Raw genomic sequence first — 25,551 nt, 5'->3', positions numbered from 1 at the left:
TCACACAGATCCATAGTAAGCTTGCAATAACATACTGCCAACCATCACATCTTACGCTCTAGAGCAAGCAACAGAAGGAAGCCCTGGAGGAAAAGATGGGAAAGACCTGGAAGGAGACAGAGAGCTACAGACAACAGTCGTCCTGCAAGACAAGGCAGAGAAGCCCACCAAAAGGCTGCCAACCACAAAACTACTGATGGGGCTGGTTTGTTGCTAGGATGACTTCTAGGGCAACAGCTCTCTGAGGACATTTTAACTAATATCGTTCTTTAGGGAAATGAAGGCAAAGAAAGCGAAGTTGATGGAGAAGAGTTAGCCACTCTAATTTTACTCCTTGCTATGTTTGTCACATGAGGCAACTAAGTGTCAGAGTTAAACTCCAAGGGCTACAGGACTATATGGTTTTATTATGCAGGGCAAGAAAGAGACCAATGATCAATTGAGCTAACAAAGGTCACAGAATCCACAAAACTGCCTGAAGTCCATGGAGAAAGGCAGATAAAAATATGCAGCTCAGAAAGCCGGGAAATGCAGAGACTCCAAGTGTGGGCTTGGCGATAAGGCCAACTGGGTTCAACCACCTCTTCACTGGCTACATGGTCTTTTGAGAGTTAACTATTTCTATGCCCCAATTTCCTCAACTTTCAAATGGGAGTAATAGAATCTCTTCCCTGGGGTTGTTGTGAGGAGAAAGTATTGTGAAGAGAGTGGATTTCAAGTCAGTCCAGGATCTGGTACATAATGGGCTTGAAATAAAAGTCATGCTACTATTGAACTATTGTCACTGTTTACTGGAAGACTCTTCTCCTTCTTAATACATGTTGTTCGCTCTGTTTGTGACAGCTGCCTCAGCCACCTTTCCCTGCCTCTAGTTTCTGTGTCAGGCTAATGCACAGCCTTTTCCTGACCCCACCCTTGAGACCGGGTGACATGTACCTCATGCTTACCACACCTCTCTAACCACGGATTCGTCTGTCCATTTGTCAGTAAGCTTGAGGCTGCGTCTTTCAGCAGTCTCTCTCCAGCATCTAACACAGGGCCAAGTAGATACAGACAACATTATACATGTTGCTGTAACAAGTGACTCAAAGAAAGAAGAGGCCATAATTTTGAGGGCCACTGTCATTCTAAAGGTGAGCAACCCAACTGTCTTCAGCCAGGGAAGGTCATTAAGAATTGAGGACATCTCGTGAGTTGCCATAACAGCCCCACTGGTGGTTCATGACAATGAGCCATCAACACTTCAAGAGAGCTGAAAGTCAGAGTCTGGCAGAGCATTCAGACAGTTGGAATTTTAGTATGTAGCATAAACAATACTCATATAACAATGCTGGACCTAGCAGTCTCTTCTTGTAGTGTTCTTCATGTATGATCTAATTTATCTTCAGAACTTTCCTGGGGTGAATTATTATTATCCTCATTTATAGCTGGAAAATCAAGGCATAGATTTTCTGTCTCTCTCTTGACAAAGAACATGGAGATATTCTGGACCTTCCAGTTCTCAATCTTGAGGCCTTTCTCTTTGCCATGTTGCTAGCAAAAAAAGGCAAACAGCTGAACAGGTAGAAATAGCTTTCTCATAAATGTGTTGGTTTTGTTAAGTTTTGGAAACTGACTTCACATTTCAGTTCTGTAGGACAGAGGATGTCTCATGATTTTTTCACTCCAGTTTTTTAAATGTGTACAATATTTGAAAGGCCCCAGAGTGGACATTTTTAAAAAATGCAAGTATATGGATAAAGACAATAAAAATAGAGGGAAAGAGCCACCTAAAAAAAAAAAAAAAAAAAAATCCCAGGCAACCTCTGGCAGCTGATAGCATTTCCAGCCTTCACGTGTCCACTTAAAGTGTCAGAAGACCCAACGGACACGTTATATGTTGTGAGAAAGAGCAGCCAGTGGAGCTGTTGCCGACCAAATGCTGAGACTCCCCTACTGGCCTGTACTCGTGCATGAGATTGTGAAATGTCGTGTTCACACCTAAAATTCCAGTATCGTCAGGAGCCTGCAGTTTTGAACTCACGATCTAATAAGTCTGGAATTGTTTCTTCTAAAAGAATTCCGAAAGTCTGAAGGGAGTTATAAGATCTGCTGTGGTCAAGAAGAAAGGGACTCACCCAAGAATGAGTGATGAAGCCTAAATGAACAAATAATAACCCTGCTATTGTAAACATCATAATGTCCTTATCCTTTGGGGAAGCTCCTGTGATTTTATGAGATTATTTTCTTACCAGTGACAAGCTTAAAGCTCCCTACCTTTGAACTGTATCCCATAAAAGAATGTACAAGCTAAACAAGATGCTATATGCGGTCCTAAATGTGTCTGCTGAAATGAGGTGTTGGAGAATAGGCATGTCATGGGATAAAGACTGTAAATGAATGATGTCATCTTTCCAATTTGGTGCTGAAATATAAATAAACCACGTTGTTCATGTGAATACCAGATCTGGGGGAAATGTACACACAGCAATTGTGAGCGGAAGAGGCTTCTTTTGATTAGTCTGGGCTGGAAGAGAAGAGTGTGAAATGAGATGAAAAATGAGAGTTTAGCCTGATACTTTAGACCATTTTTATTTATCTAGCTTGTAGCATATCCCCTAAACTGTGACCGATTGCTTACAGGCTGGTTTCTACTTTTCCCTTCCGTAAAAACGTTTGACTGATCCTGCTCACTTAATTATTAAATTAGAAATGGAGCTCTTAATGTTTTTTCAATCTACACTACCTGTCCTTATCTCCACCCAATTATACTGGTTTCCTAACATGCCAAGAATGGTCTATAAGGCTAGGAAGCTATGAATAAACACTCCCTAAAGGTGGAAGGAAGAAAAATTGCAGAAAAATTTTAAGGATTGGAACAAGGATAATACTTGCTCAAATAATTTCAAACATGTTCATCAGATGATTCCATGTGTAATGGTTCACATCCCTGTAGCCATCAGATATACAAGGTGCCCACCACAAAGCCTTAGACAGCACATCTTCTGGATAACCAAAAGTGAAATTCCAGGAAAGCTAATACAGAGTTGGAGCGAGATGGCTTTCCACTGCACTGCTCTTGGGAACTAATGGCCTCATTTAGTAATTTATGAAAGCCCGTTTTTATTTCCTTTTCAGAGTTTACCAAACTGCTGACCTGACACGTTCACCTTTGGCTGTGTTATATTTGTTTTATTATATTATGTCATGACTGCTGAGACAAATCTAATCAGATTTCATTTTCTACTTCCTCTTTCTTCCAGACGCCACCTTATTTCTCTGGGGCAATAGGTTCCTAACAGCTTTCCTGCTGCACTCTTGCCTCCAGCCAAACATGATCTGTAGTCAGAGTGACATCAGACCTCTGTTACTACCTGGCTTCAGCTTCCCAGAGACTCCACACTGTCCCCAGGAAAGAGCCCCATCTCTGGCAGAGCTTATGAAGCTCTTGTTAGGTAACTGCTGTTCACCTCCCAGCATCCCACCTTCCCCTCCCCTGCCCTGGGACATGCTGCCCTCTGCTCCTGTCATGCCTTTTATCCTCTTCTTCTACCTTGGTTATAACCATCAGTTCTTCTAGTCTTAGCTCTGACATTATCACCTCCAGAGCCACCTTCCTTAAGTCCACCTTGGAAGAGATTAAGTGCCCTTCTACTGCCTTCCCCAGAATTCTACTACTTCCATCACAGCACTTGTCTCTATGAATGGTAAATAACTGCATTCTTTCTTGGCTTTCTCTGCCACTAGGTTGAAATTCTCTTAAGGGAAAGTGCTAAGTGGGAATTACCCTTGGATTCATCACCTAAGACAGTCTGATATATAAAAGGTAAATGTATGTTGAATAAATGTGTAAGTGTATGACGGAATGAATGGAAAGGATACTGGCTATTTGGAAAAGATAAAAAGAAAAAATACAGAATTAGCATCTATGATGAATCAGTTGAGTATGTAACTCTCATGTGGTAGTTTAACTTTCCCCATCATGCCTTTGTTTTTGGTTGTTGTTGTTCTTGGACATGAGAGAGCAGGATAAATGTACAGTTCTGGAACTGTTACAAAAGTCAAGTTGTTCTTGTTTGAGAAATATTCTGTTCTTGAATAAAATGGACCTACTGAAATACTTCATGTCTTTGGGTAGTTACATCATTAAGAATAAAGAGAGTGGGGGTGTCATGAGGTTCATTTCCTTACTATATTCTAGCCTTTGGAAGAGCAGGAATCTTTAGAATACTTTCATTAGCACCAAAAGTCAACCATGGAAAACTGAAACTGTATCTATTAACTAAGATCCTTGATGAACACCATCTGTGAAAAGGTGCCATAGACTCCACTGCTCTTGACATTTCTGAAGAGTTTATCCAAGGAGCTCTTGAAACAAAATGAAAATCCTTGATTGACTAGTAATAGACTCAATAGCTTAATAGCAATATGTAGCTATAAAAGTGTAATATTAAAACTGCCTTTAAAAATATTTTAGCAAGGTGGCAATAACGAACTATGCTTTGATCAGTCATCTGGATCAACTTAACAATAAAACCTTCATGAATATGGTTTAAATAAGAAAAAAATATATAACAAATTTGTTGCTATGGGATATGGAGATAATACCATACTAGCAATTACACTTTCTCCTCTCAGGTTTTCTTTTCTGCCTCTTTCCTGCCAGGGAAATTCGAAATAGTCCAGAACTCTTCTATCGGCCTTCTTTCTGTGAAATCAGAGCAAGGTCAATAGTTCCTGTCTCTGAGTTAAAGATGAATAAACTTTAACTGAGCAACAACTGAGCAGTGAGAAGGGAAGGGATTTCCAGAACATCCAGAGGCCCACACAGCAGTGAATCATAAGTGAGTGGGGTCTGGGTTCCAATGCTTGGGTCACTCTTGCAGGACAGAATGAAGTGGGGGGATGAAGAAGCTATTAGGGGAGTATTCAGCATTAGGGAACCTTATGGGAGTAAGTGAGAATCACTGATGGAATGCCTTCTACTGTGGACCCTGCATAGAAATTCAGTCAACTCTCATCAAACTCCTACAGCCTTAAGACTAGAGCAATTTCATGTCAGGCTAAGCGTCTGAGTAGAACACATTCATTGCCACCTTTTACAGACGAGGAAACCAAGCCCATGATTGCTTAGCTAGTGAGTACAGAAACAGGACTTAAACCCAGGTTTCTGACTCCAGAGTCCTATAGCTGTTTATGAATGGAAAGGTCCCAGGCCAGATGCATGTAACAAAGCAAAGATAAATATATGAGGAATTACAGGATGGGCTGTAACACAGGAGAAGAAGAAAAACAAGGAGAGAGGCTTGGTTTACTTGAGTGTCTGGAGGCAGGAGAAATCCATTCTAGCTAAGGGCTGGATATCAGATAAGGCTCCATGGGTCAGATGACCTCTGAGCTAAGATGTGAGAGTTGGTGTGGACACAGCTATAAGGAAGAGTGAACTGGGGAGATTCTCACCCAGAATGACAAACTCACCCTCATCATCACGAGAGGAAAAGCAGGCCAATGAGGGGAACTGGAACTCAAAATACGGTATGTACATCAACATGACCAATTAAAAAATAAATTAAGAAATCAATTAAATAATAAACATACTAAAAATAAATTTTTAAAAAACCATGACGTCTGTGTATGTGTTATTTTCTTCATTCCTTTACTGGATGTGAAGAGAGTAGGAAAAATATTTGAGATGGTAATTCGCTATCTTATTTCTCAGAAGAACTCATCAACTTGGGGTTTTGGAAGGAATTTTAGAAGAGCCATAGCCATATGCTCACTCACAGCAAATCACGCCATCTTTGGGAAACTGGGCTAGCCTCTGGACATCTATGCATTTATAAATATCTACACAAACTACTGCTGCAGCATTAGTCCTGCCTTGAAAACTGGTCTGATCTCCTCCCGCTTGTTTAGCTCATCAGTCCTGCCATCCATCCGTAGCCAAACAGGACACTGATGAGACTCTTCCTCCCAACCTTGCTGAAGCTGCTTCCCTCAGCTCTTATTTATAGACAGAAAATTAGTAGTCACCATGGACAGTTTGGCTGCTATTTTTGTACCTAGTCATTGAGTGCCCTTATTTTATTTCATTTTTAATTGTTATAGGGAAGTCAGTGCCCCTCCCATATCCTCTCGTCCAGCCCCAGAGGTCACTCACAGACTGGATGGTCAGTCCTGGACGTGTTGCTGTCAGCCTGCCGCAAGCCCCTGCACTTCTCCTTGCCTGAGGTCCTCCCCTGGTCACTCATGTAGGTCTGGCCAGGGAACAGGGCAGACAAAAGTTCATGCCCTTAGGGAAAAACCCCAGTCTATGAGGGAGTGAGGTGACTGATAAATAACCAGCGTTCTAGTCCCTTAGTGGAGGCAAGAGAGGAAAGAATGCCTTTCGCATGAATGAAACTCCACATGAACAGATAGATGCTAGTCTCCTGTTCATATTTCTTGTTGTACTTTTTTTTTGGTATAGTTTTTCTTTTCTTTTTTTCTTCTAAAAGCAAGGGAGGGAGATTATTCTAATCAACTGTGTCCTGCCATCACTTTAGGAACCTGAGGAATTCCCCAAAGGGTTCTGGACAGATAGTATAGCTGAGACCATCATCACCTCTGCTCTGCTACCAGCCAGTGCAGACCATGGGACCAGAGAAAGAGCTTTATATACTTTGCTAATGATATAAAGATCCTTAATAGTAGCAGAAAGAAGACTGGCACTGTGAGACAGAGCCTCCTGTGAATACCAAGAACAATAACAGACTTTCCTAGCTCTTGCTCTGTGCCAACCACAGCACTTTGCTGTTGCCATCTCTTCTCATCAGTCCCAGCAAAGCTCTGATGCAGGCTAGTGGTGGAGAAAGGCATATTCAAAATCTTTAATGGTGGCGAGCACATGGTAGCTCCTAAAAACCAAGAGGGAATCCTCACTATCATCCCTGATAGAGGCTGTGATTATCCCCACTTTACAGGTAAAGAAACTAAGGCTTTTCAGTATGATAGCTCTGTTTTCCTTCTTTGTAACAATATTGTGAGTTGAGATTGTGGGATAAGTTTGAGAAACATGCTTTTGGATTGTATGAGTAAAGAGGGAAAGTAAAAGTAAAATACATAATGGCAGTGGTAGTGTTTATAAGAAAGATAAAGAAACTTACCCAAGATCACACAACTGAAAGATCTGGGAGTATGATTCCACAGCTTCCTAAGTACCCACTCTACCATCCTGCTCAGATTCATACAGACTGATCCCTTTAGTATAAATAGTAAGACTGAGCTGGCAATGGGCTCTTGACTCTCTAGACAGTAAGAGCTCCCAGTTAGAGCTGATGAGAGAAAGAGCTAACTTTTTATTTTAAAGCTCTCTGTGAAAAGGATGAAACTCACACACATTATAAAAATCTTGATCAAGCCCCATGTTTCTGACCAAGTCCTAATAGAAATTCAAAACTGATTATCCACAAGCTGTACTAATTTTTAATGCTTTAACCAACAGGATGGTTTCAAACCTAGGCTAACATGTCAGCAACTGAAGACAACCAAGAAATTTCTAACATTCTGAGCACTGTTCGAAATGGCAGGGGTCTGGGAAAAGGGGAAGGCCCTAGAAGTTTCCACCACAAAGTTACTTAGTTAAGCTCAGGTCTGTTTAATTAAGTAGTGGACAGCACATGCTATACTTAGCTTTTAAACACTTGTAAAGTCCTCTTCACTCATTTATCTTACTTGTCACTGACAAGCTCTTCAAGGACTGTAACAGTATGCAGAGCATGAAGAGCCTGGGTAAAGAATGCATATTTTATGTGGAGTCTAAACTGTTTCAACTCAGAGAGTCAATAGAGGGTCTCTGGAAAAAAAACCCAGACTTCTAAGAACTAAGGACATATTCTGTGTATGGCCTGTTAGAGTTTCTTTAGAAAGTGAGCCTGAAAATCAAATTCCAATTTTTTAACTAAAAAGAAAAGAAGAGAGGCTGGGAAAAAAGCAAGGAGGGGTGAGAGGGAGGAAAGAAGGAAGGGAAAAAAAGAAAAGAGGAAAAAAGAAAACGAGAAGGCTGTTTTTAGGCATTAGAACTCAGACTCTAAAACTGTGCTGACAAGGGAGGTCAAGGTCTTCATTCAATTCATATATCCAATAAAGATTCATTATCATTGGCCTGGGTGGAATCATCTCCTTAACTAAAGGACTTTGGAAACTAACTCGTAGTATGGCCAAACAAAACTAGTCAATAGCCTGGAAATGGACAGTTCAATGACTATGCTGGGAAAAATGTGAAGGTTGAGTAACCCAGCAGCAGCTCAGGAGAGGATGGAGAGCCTTACACAAGAAGGGCTACGAGGAGACATGCCCACATACCCGGAGATATGCAAGATGAGCCACAGGGAATACGTGGGGGTTTTTCATAGTTGTATGTGCGTAGTCACTCTGTCGTGTCCAACTCTTTGTGACCCCATGGACCACAGCCCTCCAGGCTCCTGTGTCCATGGGGATTCTCCAGGCAAGAATACTGGAATGGGTTGCCATGCCTTCCTCCAGGCGATCTTCCCAACCCAGGGATCGAACCCAGGTCTCCCACCTTGCAGGTAGATTCTTTACCAACTGAGCCACTAGGGAAGCCCAAGAATACTGAAGTGGGTAGCCTATCCCTTCTCCAGGGTATCTTCCTGACTTAGGAATTGAACAAGGGTTTTCCTGATAGGTCAGTTGGTAAAAAATCCGCCTGCAATGTAGGAGACCCTGGTTCAATTCCTGGATTGGGAAGATCCCCTGGAGAAGGGATAGGCTATCCACTCTGGTATTCTTGGGCTTCCCTTGTAGCTCAGCTGGTAAAGAATCTGTCTGCAATGTGGGAGACCTGGGTTCAATCCTTGGGTTGGGAAGATCCCCTGGAGAAGGGAAAGGCAACCCACTCCAGTATTCTGGCCTGGAGAATTCCATGAACTGTATAGTCCATGGGGTCACAAAGAGTCTGACACCCTAAGTGATTTTCACTTTCACTTTCACTCTGGCATTGCAGGCAGATTCATCACCAGTTGAGCTACCAGGGAAGCCCTTTTCATAGTTATGGGTTTACTGTAAAATGTGTTTGAATAAATTAGGTGGCACTAGTGATAAAGAGGAGAAGGCAATGGCACCCCACTCCAGGACTCTTGCCTGGAAAACCTCATGGACGGAGGAGCCTGGTAGGCTGCGGTCCATGGGGTCGCTAAGAGTCGGACACGACTGAACGACTTCACTTTCTTTTTTCACTTTCATGCATTGGAGAAGGCAATGGCAACCCACTCCAGCGCTCTTGCCTGGAGAATCCCAGGGACGGTAGAGCCTGGTGGGCTGCCGTCTATGGGTTCGCACAGAGTTGGACACAACTGAAGCAACTTAGCAGCAATGATAAAGAACCTGCCTGTCCTAACAAACACATGAAAAGATGCTCAACATCGCTCATTATCAGAGAAATGCAAATCAAGACCACAGTGAGGTACCATTTCACACCAGTCAGAATGGCAGTGATCCAAAAGTCCACAAGCAATAAATGCTGGAGAGGGTGTGGAGAAAAGGGAACCCTCTTACACTGTTGGTGGGAATGCAAACTAGTACAGCCACTATGGAGAAGACTGTGGAGATCCCTTAAAAAACTACAAATAGAACTGCCTTAAGACCCAGCAATCCCACTGCTGGGCATACACCCCAAGGAAACCAGAATTGAAAGAGACACGTGTACCCCAATGTTCATCACAGCACTGTTTATAATAGCCAGGACATGGAAGCAACCTAGATGTCCATCAGCAGACGAACGGATAAGAAAGCTGTGTTACATAGACACTATGGAGTATTACTCAGCCATTAAAAAGAATACATTTGAATCAGTTCTAATGAGGTGGATGAAACTGGAGCCGATTATACAGAGTGAAGTAAGCCAGGAAGAAAAACACCAATACAGTATACTAACACATATATATGGAATTTAGAAAGATGGTAATGATAACCCTATATGCAAGACAGCAGAAGAGACACAGATGTAAAGAACAGACTTTTGGACTCTGTGGGAGAGGGAGAGGGTGGGGTGATTTGGGAGAATGGCATTGAAACATGTATACTATCACGTAAGAAATGAATTACTAGTCTAGGTTCGATACAGGATACAGGATGCTTGGGGCTGGTGCACTGGGATGCCCCAGAGAGATGACATGGGGAGGGTGGTGGGAGGGGGGTTCAGGGTTGGGAACTCATGTACACCTGTGGTGGATTCATGTCAATGTATGGCAAAACCAATACAATATTGTAAAGTAAAAAAACAAAATTTAAATAAAAGAAAAAAAAAAAAGAACCTGCCTGCCAATGCAGGAGATATAATAGATGCAGGTTCAATCCCACTCCAGTCTTCTTGCCTGGAGAATCCCAGGGACAGTAGAGCCTGGTGAGCTACAGACCGTAGAGCCATGCAGAGTCGGCCACAACTGAAGTAACTGAGCACGCGTGCATGGCAACAATCTCATCCAAAAGGGACTTCACAGCAATTATGTCAGAGAACATGGAAAACCTTATGAAGGTGGTTTTCAAAATGAGAGAAGCTTGAGACACCCTCATTAGAAGGAAAGAGCAAAGCAACTGAGAACGAGTTGGGTTTTAGAGGTCAGAGACTAGAAATTTGGAGCAGACCAGAGAGAGAAAATGCATCCAGAAGAACTGTGAGAGGACAGAAAGACATTCTCCTACAGGGTCTCTTGAGCTCAGTGCAGAAATGGGGGCAAATGCAATCTGGGCCGAATCCCAGTGCTGAGGCTGAGTGGAAGGGCACAAACCCAAGACCTCCTCTGCACCTCACCTCTTTCAAAACAAAACACATGACAACAAAGCAGGGAGAGAAGGGAGGGTGTGAGCAATGCAAAACATGTGGTGGGGCTGCTGGCCGGTGCGGAACACAGAGAGAACCCCAGGGAGAGGGGTGGTGAGCAGGCGCGGAGAGGCTTGGCAGGGCGGAGGGGGTCTGGCAGCCGGAGAGCGAGAAGACGACGGAGGGAGAGACAGCTAGGGCTTTGGACAGAGAACAAACCCCTCTCCCCAGCTGGTCTCACACTTGGGTAAGACAACTGGAGAAAATGTAAACACGCTCATTAGTAGTTTTTCAATCAGTTGAAAAACAAATGGGAAGGGAGAAATGGCAGTGGAGTGTCCCAAATACCAAATCTATGAAACATTCCCTCTGGCGTGTATCTTCTCATTTGCGTTGCTTGCTGTGCTGTCTCCCTTGTGTTTGGATTTCAGTATGCTTACTAGCTTTATAGGGGGTGCTCTGAACCGACCCTAACTAGGACCAATTTAGTTCCACAGGGAAGGAGAATCTGAGTCGCATCTTCCTCTCTGGATACAAGGTCTCCATGGAGCCGCCCAGAGACACATGAATAACAGGCATGACGGGTCCCCTCACACTCTGCTCCAGGCTGATATTCCCCCAGCATACAGGAATGAAAATCCAACTACAACCACCACCTCTTTTATGAAACTTTATCCCCAAAGAAGAGGCAAAATGCAACTTTTGGCTTTGGGGATCTAAAGAAAGTCAGTTTCCAGAGAGGATGAAATTACACTCCAGTTTAATCTGGAAATGCCCAGGGTGTTGACTCATGTCGTTTTTTGTTGTGTTTGTTTGTTTTCTCCATCACATCAAATTAAATTCATCCGAAGAATATATTTTGAAAATCAATTTCTCTTAGTCATCTGTTTAAGGTGGACTCCAAAAAACCTGATCTTCTATGACCCTGGAGTTGAAATAGCCTAAGTACGAAATATCCAAAAGCATTTCAGCTTGAATCTAAACAAAAGCAGATATTAATTACATAACTAATGTTTCTTCAAAGCACTGAGTGGATGTGGGTAACCGGAAAGTGGCGATTCCAGCAGCTATCTTGAATCTCTCTCCAACGAATGAGCTCTTGCCAGAATAATCCTGATTCATGTAATGTTAGTGCTAGGCCATACCTTAAATCAGTGACTCCAGGTTCACTGTTTTACAGAAGGGGGGAATGAGGCTCCAGGAGGTTGAACATTAGTCAATCACAAACCCAGAGAAAGCCCCAGAATTCTTGACTGCTGGACCCCTGCCCCTGGCTGCCTTCCCATTTGATTTGCATGTGTAGACAAGTCCACCATGTCCATGACCAGTAATACCACAGGCCCATCTTGTGTCTTTCGTTTTGCATTCCAAAGTACTATGGTATTAATTTCCATTCTTGCAGTCTGAACAGCATCAAACACCTAATCATTTTGGTCTCAGTGCCTACAGATAGGTTAAGGAATTTTCCATCTTCTTTGAGTAGAACTACTTTCTAGCAGAACCACTAATTTAGCTTCCTAATTTCTTCTTTCTTATAACTTCTATAAGTTTTCTATTATAGGAATCAAACATCTAGATATGAAAAATTAAATAGTGTAGAGTTTATTTTAAAAATTCTCCCTTCCTCTGTCCTAATATCTACCGCTACTATTAAGGATTTTTGCCAGTCTTTCAAGAAAACTTTTACGCATAATGTAAGGAAGGAAGCACATACACTCCCTTTAAAAATGAAATGCCCAACATGTCTTGGCCACCTTTTCATGTCAAGATCATGTAGGAATACCTCATTTTTAATGGTTAAATATTCCATTCTCTGCATGTACTTCTATTTACTAGTCCTTTATTGATGTGCTAAAACAGAGGGCAGAAATCTCTGTTTATTTCATTCAAAGATTTATCCCAAGCACCTAAAGCATTGCTGGGCACATAGTGAGCATCAGTAAATATCTGTTGAATGAGTGATTAACATTTGGGTCATTTCTGGCTTTTCATTATTCCAATAATGCTTCAAAGAATATTTTTCCAAAGGAACACCTTTGCCTGTCCTCATATGCTTATTCTCAACAAGGATAGATGATGAAACACATAATAGATGGTTTTATAAAGTACAAAGAAAAGAGATTCAGTAGAGATCCCTAGAATAAAGTATACACATTTTAAACTTTGAAAGATATTACCAAATTTCCCTTCAAATATTTTGGTCAACTTCCAGTCTGTACCTCTGCCTATATTGTGCCAACACAAAATCTCATCAAACTCTTTTATCTTAAAAAATCCAACACGTGAAAAATTATTATCTCCTTCATATTTCCCTAATTATAATTTGAGGCTGAGCATCTTTTCATTGAGGGCTTCTGAAGTGGCACATTGGTATAAGAATCTGCCCTGCCAATGCAGGAGAAGCAAGAGACGTGGGTTCCATCCATGGGCTGGGAAGATCCCCTGGAGGAGGAAATGGCAAACCATGTCTAGTAATTTTGCCTGGAAAACTCCAAGGATAGAGGAGTCTGGCAGACTACGGTCTATGGGGTTGCGAAGAGTCAGAAACAACTGAGCGACTGAGCGCATACACACTCACACACACCCAAAGCTCCTCTAAGAGAATAATGCCCTGAACAGAGTCTGAATCCAAGGGGTCACATGTGTCCTTGTGTGCGTGTGTGTGTGTTCAGTTGCTCAATCATGTGGTTGACTCTGCAACCCCATGGACTATAACCCACCAGACTCCTCTGTCCATAGGATTTTCCAGGCAAGAATATTGACATAGGTTGCCATTTCTTCCTCCAGATTTTCCAAATCCAGGGATTGAATCTATGGCTACTGTGTCTCCTGCATTGGCAGGCAGATTTTTTACCACTGAGCCACTTCAGAAGCCTATATATATGTATATACACACACACACACACATACATACACACACACACATACATGTAAATAAAATACACACACACACGCATACATGAATGTTGTGCTGAATGATCAGCTGAAGTCTTGCCTTTATATTAACTTTCCAAAAAAATAATGTGAGTATAGCAATACCTATTCTTAGTGAACAAATAAAAATTAGAGATTGTTGACTTTATTCCAAGTTTCATAAACTACTGCCTGCATAATTTGTTCTGGAATCTGGGTGTGGAGCAATGTCAAACTTACAGTAGTTCATAAACACATTTTTCTTTTCAGCATTTAGTGGTAATATTCTAGAGGTCGGTAAAATTTAGAAAAGCTTAAGAAAAGGGAAAGTTAATTTCCATATTCTTCAGGTACTTTCATACGCTACTGGCAGGGTTGTACACTGGTATAAAGTTTCCTGAGGGTAACTTGGCATTATGTATTAAAATTCAAAATATGTACACCCTGCAGTCCAAAAGTCTTTTGAAAAGAAAGTTGGACAGACATACAGGAATGAAAAGGGTAAAAGGATATTCACTGGGATGTTGATCACAGGAGCAATTAATGAGAGGCAACAAAATACCTGTGTATCAGGTTTCTCAAAAACAAATTACTGAATACTCATTATGCATATAATGGAATATTTATTAGCAATTCAAGAGTCACGTATGTTTCTATTCATCAGAAGGAAAGAGTATCACAACATATATTTGAATGGATGGTGAAGCAGGTGCTGAAACATGTTCATATATGTGTGCATGTATATGGATATACATGTACATACATGCACGTGTGAGAAAAGTCCAAAAAGACGAGCACAAAACACTGCTGGATGCCTGGGTTTCAGGATGCTTGGATCCTCCTTTCTTTCTTTCTATTATTTGAATGTTTAATAAATGACAGGAAATAATAAAAGATAAGAAAGCTTTCTGTGCTACATATACACACACAAATGCTGATATATAGGTTGCTTCTCAGATTAAGGGGGAATGGTACTGAAATAATTTTAGTACAGGCGAAGAAATTCCTGAGACTGACCCTGGAGAACTCAGAGTCCTGCTGGCTTCTATTTGGGAGAACGTCAGAAAACAGTCCAGGAGCTAACAGAGCCCTGCCGGTTGGCCACAGCTCCCCTCCGTTCAGCCTGATCCTCTAAAATTCCGATTACTCTTAACCAATCTCTCGCTAGTCTAGCAAACTAGTACAGCAAACTTGGAGAGACAGTGAGCAAACCTGGCCCCGTCAAATGCTTGAAAATGCATGTCCTTCACAACTGCAACCAATGTCCCTACCACAGCTACAGAATACAGCTGCATGGAGAAGGAAGGGCTCCCAAGTCCCTCTCTGACTCAGGACCAACAGACTACGGCCAAGTTCAAATCCTCCCCAAGGAACCTTAGGGCCCTCAGCTGGATCAAGTCAGTGTCCATCTGAGTTTTGGCATCATGGGCCAAAGATTGGGAGGATCTCTTTGCTGCATCTTTTCAAGTTGAGAGAATTAATAGTTCAGCTCGGAGTTTCGGAACTATCTTGTAATAACACGGCACTGCATGGCACTGCAGTGTATAGGCTAAGGTCATGCAAAAAATATTTGTCTCATTCCCAAACACTGAACCTGATAATTATATAGGAGCTTGGATATTAAGGACCCAGACATAAAGGAGTGGGTTAGAAAGCATAATTATGGCTCAGAAATAGCATGTGCCAGAGGACATTTCAGGCCAGGTCCTACTCAATCAACAACAACAAAAAACAGCACCCAAAATCAAACAGTAGGCTGCTTCTCTCTCTCTCCCCTCCCTCTTCTCCATGCATCCCCCTCCCTCTCTTCTTTTCCCTCCTATTTTGGGAAATAAACTATGAAAAGAATCATGCACCATAATGTCATTTAGAAACAAACTTGAGATGAAACCTGGTAACAAAACAAGGTCCTTAGTTCTAGAATATTAACAGCCCAAAGATCTTCTCTCAGGTCCTGAAACTTTACAGGACACTATTTGACATCCATACTTCAGAGGAAAGACCCAAATTTCCATGCCTCATAGGCTGCATAATTGAAGTACGCTATTATTTTATCCTTAATATGGTAAGGGTGAGGACGCATTGATGAAAGACTCAAATCATTACTGACTGATGACTCTTCAGTGTGCAGACAACAAGAGGTACCCAAGGTTCATCACAAGCAGGGCAAGATCTCATGGACAAGAGTGACCCAGCAGTCTTATCTCAGAAGCCATTTTATCATTAATAAAAAATACTGATTTCAAACTTGCTTCATGTTGACAGTTCGCATATTTTACGCTCCCTGCAGAATACACAGCAGTTCCCTACCATCCTGTGCATCAGATAGAAACAGTTCACTTGCTGGGCAGGGCCAGACTCTCCCTTTCCTCCTGAGCAAGTGATCAGCTTCCTACGGAGAACTCTCGCCAAGGACGCTCTGTCTCTAATCCCATGTCCACATGGATCCATCTCTACCTTGGTGCTTCCCTTGTCAGGAGCGACTGCTGCCTATAACACCAGATCTTCTATCCTTCAACACAGCCAGGCTCAAAAGCACCCCATTAATACAGTCTCCACAACTGGAAGTGCCCTGCAGAGTAAAGAAAACTAGAAGTGGGGTTAGAAGGCTTGGGTCACATGGTCAAATTTAAGTCACTTGATCGCTGTTCAACTACCAGCAAGTTATTCAACTTCCCTGATTCTGTGCAAATGGCATCATCAGGATAGGCTGCTGGATATCAAGAAAGGTGCTCTAGGTACTTGAGATCAGTCTGTGGCTTCTGGTTTCTTTTCACAGCCCTGGAATGTCTGGAACCAGGCTCAGACTCTCTCTGTGCTCAGTAAATCCTGTTGCTCAACTGTCTCACTTATCACTGTGTGCCCTGATGGCCTGTGTCCACTCCCACCCTCACTCCTGCACCAGCCCCTTGTCCCACCTCCTCTGGTCACAACTGCAGCCAAAAGCCATCCCAGATCTTATCATTCAGTTAACGCTCACAGTACCTGAACTTGTAAGGTTATCTATATATATACAGAGAGCAAGTGTTTGGTGACCCAAGGATTCCCACCTTCAGGGGCTGAGAGTTGCTGATTTCCTTTAGCAGCTCAATGTGTCCCAACTGCTGATCTGCCAGTCAGATCCCATCAGCTTTTGGTGTCCCTCCACTGGGATTCTGATGTGCAGGTCACTGGGCTGGTCCTCCATTTGGTATTTGGTGAAGGTGAGGAAGAATCTCAAAAGTTCATGTCAAAGACAGCTGGGTTTAGAAACTGCTGCTGCAGTTAATATAACTATTTTAAACTTTAAGACACACATAAATTGCTTTTGAGAATTAAGCCTGAGACAGCCAGAAACAGTACAGAGAACCAGAAATTCCTTTAATTTTCCACTCTAATTTGTGATCTTCCTTATCTATGAGACTACGGAACATAGCATTACTTGGAACTTGGAAGTTCCAAGCTGGGAATAATTTAGAAAAGGTCCAGTACTTTTCACTGTATGTCCTCGGTATGCTACTGCTGAAGAATAATCAGGAAAAAATCCTTTCTTCCCCTTTTCCAAGTTTTCTCACTTCTCCAGGGATGTCTCTGTGAAGGCTTGGGAAGCTTACAAGCCATAAAGATCTTGGCAGTGTTGAGTATAAAAACCAGCATAAGCATATTCTGACTATGTCCCTGAATAAGTGCATGGTTTTTGTTTGGTTTGTTTCAGAAGCCCTTTCTTTGATTTTACATTTCAGCAATGTAAAAGATCTGAGAAACATCTTATCATCCTGGCAAATTATTAGAAGAATACTGCTTTCAATGGAGAATGAACCCTCTGCTTTTCCAGAACTTTTCTTTGTATTCTCTGAGTTTGGAAGGAAGATAAAATGCTTATAAAAACAAACAAATAAAGGAATGAACAAAAAGCAGTAGAAGTTAGACCCAAGACTACTTCAGAGGGTTCAAGGTAAGGAGAATAATTGCCTACAAATCAATCAACAGATTGAGCAAAGCAGGAGAAAAGATGTTGTACTGTTTCCTTGATTCCTATCTGAATTCCCAGAGTTCCACAGAACATTCCAAAAGTAATTTGGCTTTTGTGCACAGTGCAGAGGGACTAACGTTTTTCAACAGAATTTCATAAGGAGATAGGGTAATTTTGGACCCTGCTCTCAGCAGAAGCTGAAAAATGGTTGTTGCTAGGAGGACAGAACTGGGCTTTTTAATGACCACTCATTTGAAAAACTACCCCAGAGGCCAAAAATTGCCTACCCTAACCCCACTGAGAATCACGGTGGATTTGCCCAAGAAAATTCCTGCTCATAAAACTTTGCAGAACAGATCTGTTAAAATAAACCTGTAATTATGAACAGAACAAGAATCTCACTTAAATAATCTTGCAGCTATAACACCAACTGATTCAGTAACCTCCAAACTTGGTGAAACACAATTGATAAGATTTGAGTCCCCTAAATGTGATTACTGAGCATGCTTGACTGACCACCAAACTATGTGAGATGCTAAAAAAAAAAAAAAAAAAGAAAAAAAAAGGACAGTAGATTTCAATGTAAGCAATTTAAAATATTCAACAATGATTTTCAATATGAAACTAGTAGCCAAAAGGGAGAACTTTTATCAAGTGTATTTTTTGACCAAATTCCAGAAATGGAAGTAAAGTGACAGGATGTGCCCATGGTCATGTATATGTGGTGATCTGGTAAAGGAATGTGAAATGCCTAATATTTAGCCAACACCTAGCTCCTTCCGCTCTGGATAAGTTAAGAACCAAGGGTGAGAAGGATGCTCTGTGAACTCTTGTGGCTGTACCTGCACCCTTACAGACTATTTCTGTGCTCAGTGGAGTTATTATTAAACTAAAGCATCACACATCACTCTAAAATTTTCCTCAGAGAGAAATTGTAGCTTTCTACTTCCTCAGTTCTCTTGGTCTGGGTCAGAACATTAATATTTGTTGGACAGCATGTTTTTAAAGTGGGAAGATATTTCAAAAATCAAATATTCTGGTTTGTTTCAAAGACTATGTTCTCAGCTAAAGTCTGATGCTTTCTTCCTGTGGGGGTGAGCCATAGTTGGCCACAATTCACCAAAGTTTCCACCAGCTAACAATAAAAAATTATGTCCCATTCTAAAGAAATAAAAGAAAAATTACACTAAAGTTTGCATTTCCTTTCCAGTCCCCAAAGACAATCTGAACAACTGACTCAACATGCCAAATTAAGCTATGAGAATTTATCCATATCTAATAAGGATTAGTAAATGTTACAACAATGAACATGCCTTTGACATAATTTATACTTCAACTTCTAAGGCGCTGGGTTCAGCATGGTCTCGTTCCAGCCCTGATAGAGGAGGATATGCAGACTAGTCCTGCAGTGTCCTCCGAGAATCCCAATCACGCTTATAACAAGCAGGAGGGCTCATCATTTGATAAAAGAAGGTTTCTTTATATATAAATAGTATCTTTAGAACCAGAATATGGTAACTGAGCTTAAAGAACTAACTGCCTAGGGAAGATTCAGGCATCTTTTTCCCTTCAAGCCCAAGATAATTGTTTTGGAAGCAGAAAACTTGGTGATGGAACCCGCCATGCCTCTTGTCAGAGCTGGGTGACCACCTGCAACTTGAAAAACTTTGGAAACCTTTCTAAAGTTACATATTTGGAGGGAGGAAGATTAAGACTTCTGCACTTTGGGCTAGCCAGCTCTGCCTGGGTCTGCTCCATTCCATTTCTCATCCATACTTGCCAAAAGCACAAAGAGGCAACTGGGACATTTGCTCATAGTATCTGCTATTAAGATAAATCAGTAACACTGTTGTCTTTGGTTCGTAAAATATAATCCCCCAGAGATGGCTCTTACCCGTCCAAAATATCAGCTTTTTGTTTCTATGCCTCACCAAGGATTGCATCACTAGAAAGCTCAGGAATACAGAGGCTCTCCCTGGAAGCCCGACCACATCTCAAGATGCCTCAGAAGACCCTGGCCCCAGCAGACCTCCCTGGAGCCTGGACAAGCAAGACCGGGGCTGGGAGGTCTGGATAAGTTTTCCTGGAAGGAAGACGTCTGAACCCACACTGAACTGGGTTCTTTCAAGGCAGTGTTTGCACCTTCTACACTATTTATTTTTCTGCAAGGATAAATCACGGTCTGGCTCCCAGAAAAGCAGAAGACAGGGGCCTATTTATGAGCATTGTCACTCAAGTTCTTTCTTCTTTGGTCAAGGGAATAAGTCATGCGGAGCGGGTTTGTGTCAATGGATTGTCACCAGAGACTGTTTGGGACCATCATTCCTCAAAGCACAGTGCTACCCTGTGGGGAAGAAAAACATAGCCCTGTCTTTGCACCTCAGAACTGAGATCAACGTCTTGCACATTTGTACAGCCCTCAAGGTTTTTAAAGACCGTACCCCAGAGAAAATGCTTTCTGATAAGGCTTCTCTGTGAATTAGACAGCAAAGTACATACCCATTTCACGGGAAAGTAAGTTGACTTCCTCACCATCATACAACTAGTAAGGAAGATGACTCAGGATCACGCGAGTCAAATGAGCAAAATTCAGAGCCTTCCTTCTTCTCTATCATCCTTGAAACCTTGAATTCTTAAATATTCCCTGATGGGAAATATGGCAACTGCATGACAGTAGAAAACAAAGGGGTTCAAAGTGTTACCCTAAAGGCAGATTTGCTCACTAACTCTGACTTGGTTTCCCCATTTGCATAGCAAGGATCATGATGGTATTACCTCCTTGAGCTTTTGTGAGGACTGTAATGAAACAACAAAAGTATAATGTTGTACCTAGAATATCATTTCTTCAAGAAATAATAGCTGTATTAATATCTTACTGAACAGTATATTTCCTCTATTCAACTGCAAGCTCCATCAAAGTACTATTGTGACTTGCTTGGGCATCTTCAAAGCCATTGGTATAGATCAAGTACTCAGTGTACTCTATGTATGAATGCACTGGAATAGTTTCTGACTTTCAAAACTGCCAAGAACTAAGACGTCTGTTAGTTTAATCCCTTCACCTCACAGATGGGGAAGCTGAGCCTGTGAGAGAGAAACAAAAAGAGCTGCCTAAGGTTTCTTAGTGTGTTGTGGGTCAGAGCGGGGCTGGAACTCTGACCCTCAGGTTCATTCTCAGAAGGATCACCTTCTATCACCTGCCAGGGCTTTCCTGGTAAGGTGGGTTCCCTTATTTTGTTTACAGATTAAAAATTCAACATCATATTTTCTAGACAGCTGCTAGAGTCAGACATCTTAGAGAATATTGGGCCCCCACACCCAAGAAGACTGACAACAGAAACTCTGCCTGCCTGCCTTGGGATCCACACGCCTGCTTCATACCCTAGCAGCCAAAAAGGCTTTGGCACACCCAAGGCAGCCCAAAGTAGTAGGGTTTCTGGGTGGCTTCTGAGCTGGGTTTATAATTCCAGGAGTGCTGGGCCATGAGAGAAAGAAAATAAACCAGCTTCGAGATGATCAGTTAATCAGGTGTTTCTGTGGCGTAAGAACCACTCTGGACTGAGACTTTCTAAGACATCACTGTTGACCAGTCGATCATCATTGTTTTCTGAAATGGATCACCTCTCTGTCCAATCTGAACCTGTAGCTTCCTTGCAAGATTTCATTCTCAAACTGTTGCAAAGATCATCTCAATAAAGATTTGCTGGCTGCGTCCAATGGGCATTTCCCAATGGCCACATCAGGGTAGAGATAAGAGAAGAGGATTGTGGTTGTTGTGTGCTCATTTTTAAAAAATTAATCTCATCTAAACACTGGTGTTGTGGGGTTCTGGCTCCCCCACCTTGTCAACTCAGCAACTGCACTTGGGATCTGACTTGAGAAGAACAGATTCCAACTCTCCAGGCTGCACTTGGTCCCTATTGACCACTCCCTCCCCGGCAGTGCTCCACCTCCGAGCAAGTCTTTGCCCACCTGTCCCCTTCTCAAGGAGGCATCCTGGGGATGTCCTATTCAAAAGCACCCACAGACACCTCACAGAACATGAGAACATCATCTTCATTTCTCTTCATAGCATCGGTTGCCATTTAACATGCTATAGATTCAATGTCTTTATTTTGTTTCTTATCTGTGCTCTCCACTAGAATACAAGCTTCCCCCAGGGCAGGGATTTTTGTGTTGTTCCCTATGGTATCCTCAGTGCCCTGAACAGTATCTGGCATATAGCTAATGCTCAATAAAGAGTTGTTGAATGAACTGCCCATTTTTCCCCCTCATAACTATTCCCCTAAAGTCATAAGTCTTCCTCTGCCTCTTGCTCCCTAAGTTTATCTATCACTTGTACTGGAATAGTGTACTAGAATATTCCTTCCCAAATCTATGACTGGCATGTTAGAGACAAATGTAAACAGTTGACACTTATGTAAAAAAATTTAAATGTCAACTACTTTGCTGATGAGAGCTATTGTTTAATTTTTTAAAATCTTTAGAATACCCATGACTTCAGTATTTCAACTTTGGGGCATTAATCTTAAAGAAAATAGCATGAAAAAAAAGATTCATGGATTGAAATGTTCATCAAGTGTGATTTTAATAGTGAAAAACTAGAAACGATTGAGACCCTAACAATAGGAGAATGATAAAATTAATTATGGCAATGATGGAAATCATAGAACCAAGATATATGTTTGAAGGCTTTTGAGGACATGGGAAAATGCACACAACATTAAACATTTATAAGGCTGCTGCTGCTAAGTCATTTCAGTTGTATCTGACTCTGTGCAACCCCATAGATGGCAGCCCACCAGGCTCCCCCATCTCTGGGATTCTCCTGGCAAGAACACTGGAGTGGGTTGCCATTTCCTTCTCCAATGCATGAAAGTGAAAAGTGAAAGCTAAAAAACCTCTATTATGTAGTATGTCATGTCTTTGTTCAAATATGCATGTAGACAATGGAATGTAGGAAACTATAAATCTTAATGACAGTTATTTCTGAGTGGCGGGATTATGGGTGATCTTAGTTTTTTATTTACATTTTTCTAAGTTTCTACAGTGAGCATATATTATCTTTACAATAAAACATTTATTTATGTGCTTTCAACTTTGAAAAGTATCATTTACATTATAGGAATAGTTACAAAATTAAATCCTTATGATTTCTCATTAATAATATAGTGCTACATTTAAAAAATAGTAAATATGAGGGATTCTGGAACTTTTACTCTGCATGTTGCAGAGAATAAAAGAAAAGAGTGACATTTCCCCAAAAGAATATGGAATTAAGTAAGAGTAAAGAGAAACTACTGGAAATTTTAAATTCTGAGTTTAATAGTTGTCTTTCTGTAATCAGGAGAGAAGAAAGTGAAAATCCTTTTCCTATTAAATTATCACTTGAAAAAGCAAAAAAAAAAAAATTCTGAAGTCAGGAAATGGTAAACTCAGTCCATGCAACAATGCTGATCAATGACAAAATCAGTCTAATTTAAACAGTTATTCAAGGGGTAGTATGAAGATAAAAGGGGCCAGGGGAAGGACTTTTCTTTCATTTTGAAATTCAGCATCAGGAAGACACAAGGGCAGGAAGTCGGATCTTTTTTCAATTCATGTGAGATGATAAGGTGAAGACAACCTGAAAGGACTTTTAATTATATGATGAGAGGAAGGAAAGAAGGGAGAGACAGAAAGGGATCAGGAGAAGCCTGTTTTTATATGTTAAATGATAAAGAAGAAACCAGAAAACTAAAGGAGAAAAAGGCTTTCAAGCAGAAATCTTGAGAATGAAACACAAAGGCTCCAAGAGGCAAATGTCAACAATTCATGTGGGAAAGCAGAAACTGCAACACACGTGATCAAGCCCGCAGCCCCCTCTCCCTCGGCAGTGGGTAAGCCTGATGATGCAGGATGAGATAAGTCCCTCTCCCCAGCCTGCACATGTGACCCCAGGGTCAAGGCGGGACCTGGCTGGGGCAGCGGGAGGTGCTGGGAGTAGTGCTCAGGGTCAGAGAATAAAGCCTGTATTTTATGCTCCTTTTCAGCCCCAGGTCAGGGGGGCTATGACTGAAGAGGTATTGCATCAAGTTGGGGACATCTGCTGGGAAGACCATGGAGGGGTCACTGAGACCCCTCACAAACTATGGCATCTTTGTCCAGTTCCTAGACCATAGTTTCCTCATCTCCAAAATGGAATTTATAACACCTGGTTTTCAGAGTTGTTGTGTGAATTAAATGAGATACTATATTTAGAATTCCTAGCCTAGTTTCGGAGAAGGCAATGGCACCCCTCTCCAGTACTCTTGCCTGGAAAATCCCATGGATGGAGGAGCCTGGTGGGCTGCAGTCCATGGGGTCGTGAAGAGTCAGACACGGCTGAGCGACTTCACTTTCATGCCTTGGAGAAGGAAATGGCAACCCACGCCAGTGTTCTTGCCTGGAGAATCCCAGGGACAGGGGAGCCTGGTGGGCTGCCGTCTCTGGGGTCGCACAGAGTCGGACACGACTGAAGCAACTTAGCAGCAGCAGCAGCAGCAGCAGCAGCAGCAGCAGCAGCAGCCTATTTTCAGGTATACAGTAAGAGCTCAAAAACTGTTAGCTCCTCCTACTTTAAAATGTGAACAACAACAAAAAACTATCACAATGAAGAAAAATGCTGCACACATTACACACACGCTAGATTCCCCCTAAAGCAATGTCAGCCTAAGACACTCCCGAATCTACACAGCACAACCACCGGACCCCTCCCTCCCCAAAACACAATGGCTCCCCAGTGGCTGACATCTTGGAAAATTTCCCCATATGTACTCTCTGCTTTGGTGGGAGATCTGAATGTTCTTGAAGGCAGTAATGAACAGGTTAAAGTTGAGGGGATTTCAAACATGTCTAATCCAATAAGAGGCTTGGTAAAACATGCGTTATCACTTAAAGAATAAATGTTTAAAAATAGAGCACAGATGTGAAATTTGAATAAAAAAAAAAAACAGAAAAAGCACGTGCGAGATCTTCTTGGCATTTGTATGCTATTCTCTGTTTTGGTCACCTTCAACTAAGCCTGTTATTCTGATGTACTCTGCCAACAGCTAGATACTACAGCGGTGCTTCAAATTACTGAAAGAAAGCTGGCAGATCACGCTAAAACTTACAAGTCAGACCCTTCTCTCTCTTTCTGTATTTCTAAAAGTGGGGGAATGAAGGGGTAAAGTTGGTCTTTTCAAGTTTTTCTACTTAAAAGGTATATTCCAAAAGCAAAGAATAAGCTTTTCCAAGACTAGATACTTGGATACTTGATATTTGGATACTTGAAAACATAAAGTATCATTGGTGGATAGGCATTTGTCACAAAAGCTAGGCTATGAATTGCCAATCACAACACAGGAACTCCTACTTCTGGGTGAAGTCATTTCCTGCTCCCTCAAGCAAGCAAAGATTTTCAAAGACTGGTAATGCTTCTGCACCGAAAAACAAAACAAAACAAAACAAAACAACAATGTGCTCTGTCATTTGTTTTTGGAGCTAATATCTGCCTTATAGGTGGTTCAGTTTAGTCGCTCAGTCGTGTCTCTTTGTGACCCCATGAATTGCAGCACGCCAGGCCTCCCTGTCCATCACCAACTCCTGGAGTTCACTCAAACTCATGTCCATCAAGTCAGTGATGCCATCCAGCCATCTCATCCTCTGTCGTCCCCTTCTCCTCCTGCCCCCAACCCCTCCCAGCATCAGAGTCTTTTCCAATGAGTCAACTCTTCGCATGAGGTGGCCAAAGTACTGGAGTTTCAGCTTCAGCATCATTCCTGCCAAAGAAATCCCAGGGATGATCTCCTTCATGATGATAAAACCCAAGGCTCAAAGACAAAGTCAATATCAACATCTCCTTCTACAGCCCAGTAGCGCTCCACAC

General features: G+C 41.9%; 1 protein-coding gene across 7 annotated transcripts in view; it reads right to left on the bottom strand.

Moving 5' to 3' along the window:
* Positions 1-25,551, bottom strand: part of ERC2 (ELKS/RAB6-interacting/CAST family member 2) — a 996,291-nt gene that overhangs the window by 199,046 nt on the left and 771,694 nt on the right. The window lies entirely within an intron of this gene.

Source organism: Capra hircus, chromosome 22 (assembly GCF_001704415.2).
Source record: "Capra hircus breed San Clemente chromosome 22, ASM170441v1, whole genome shotgun sequence".
In the NCBI taxonomy this organism is placed as follows: Eukaryota; Metazoa; Chordata; class Mammalia; order Artiodactyla; family Bovidae; genus Capra; species Capra hircus.
The sequence above is the reverse complement of the archived record's forward strand: the minus strand, read 5'-3'. Positions and strand labels throughout refer to the sequence as shown.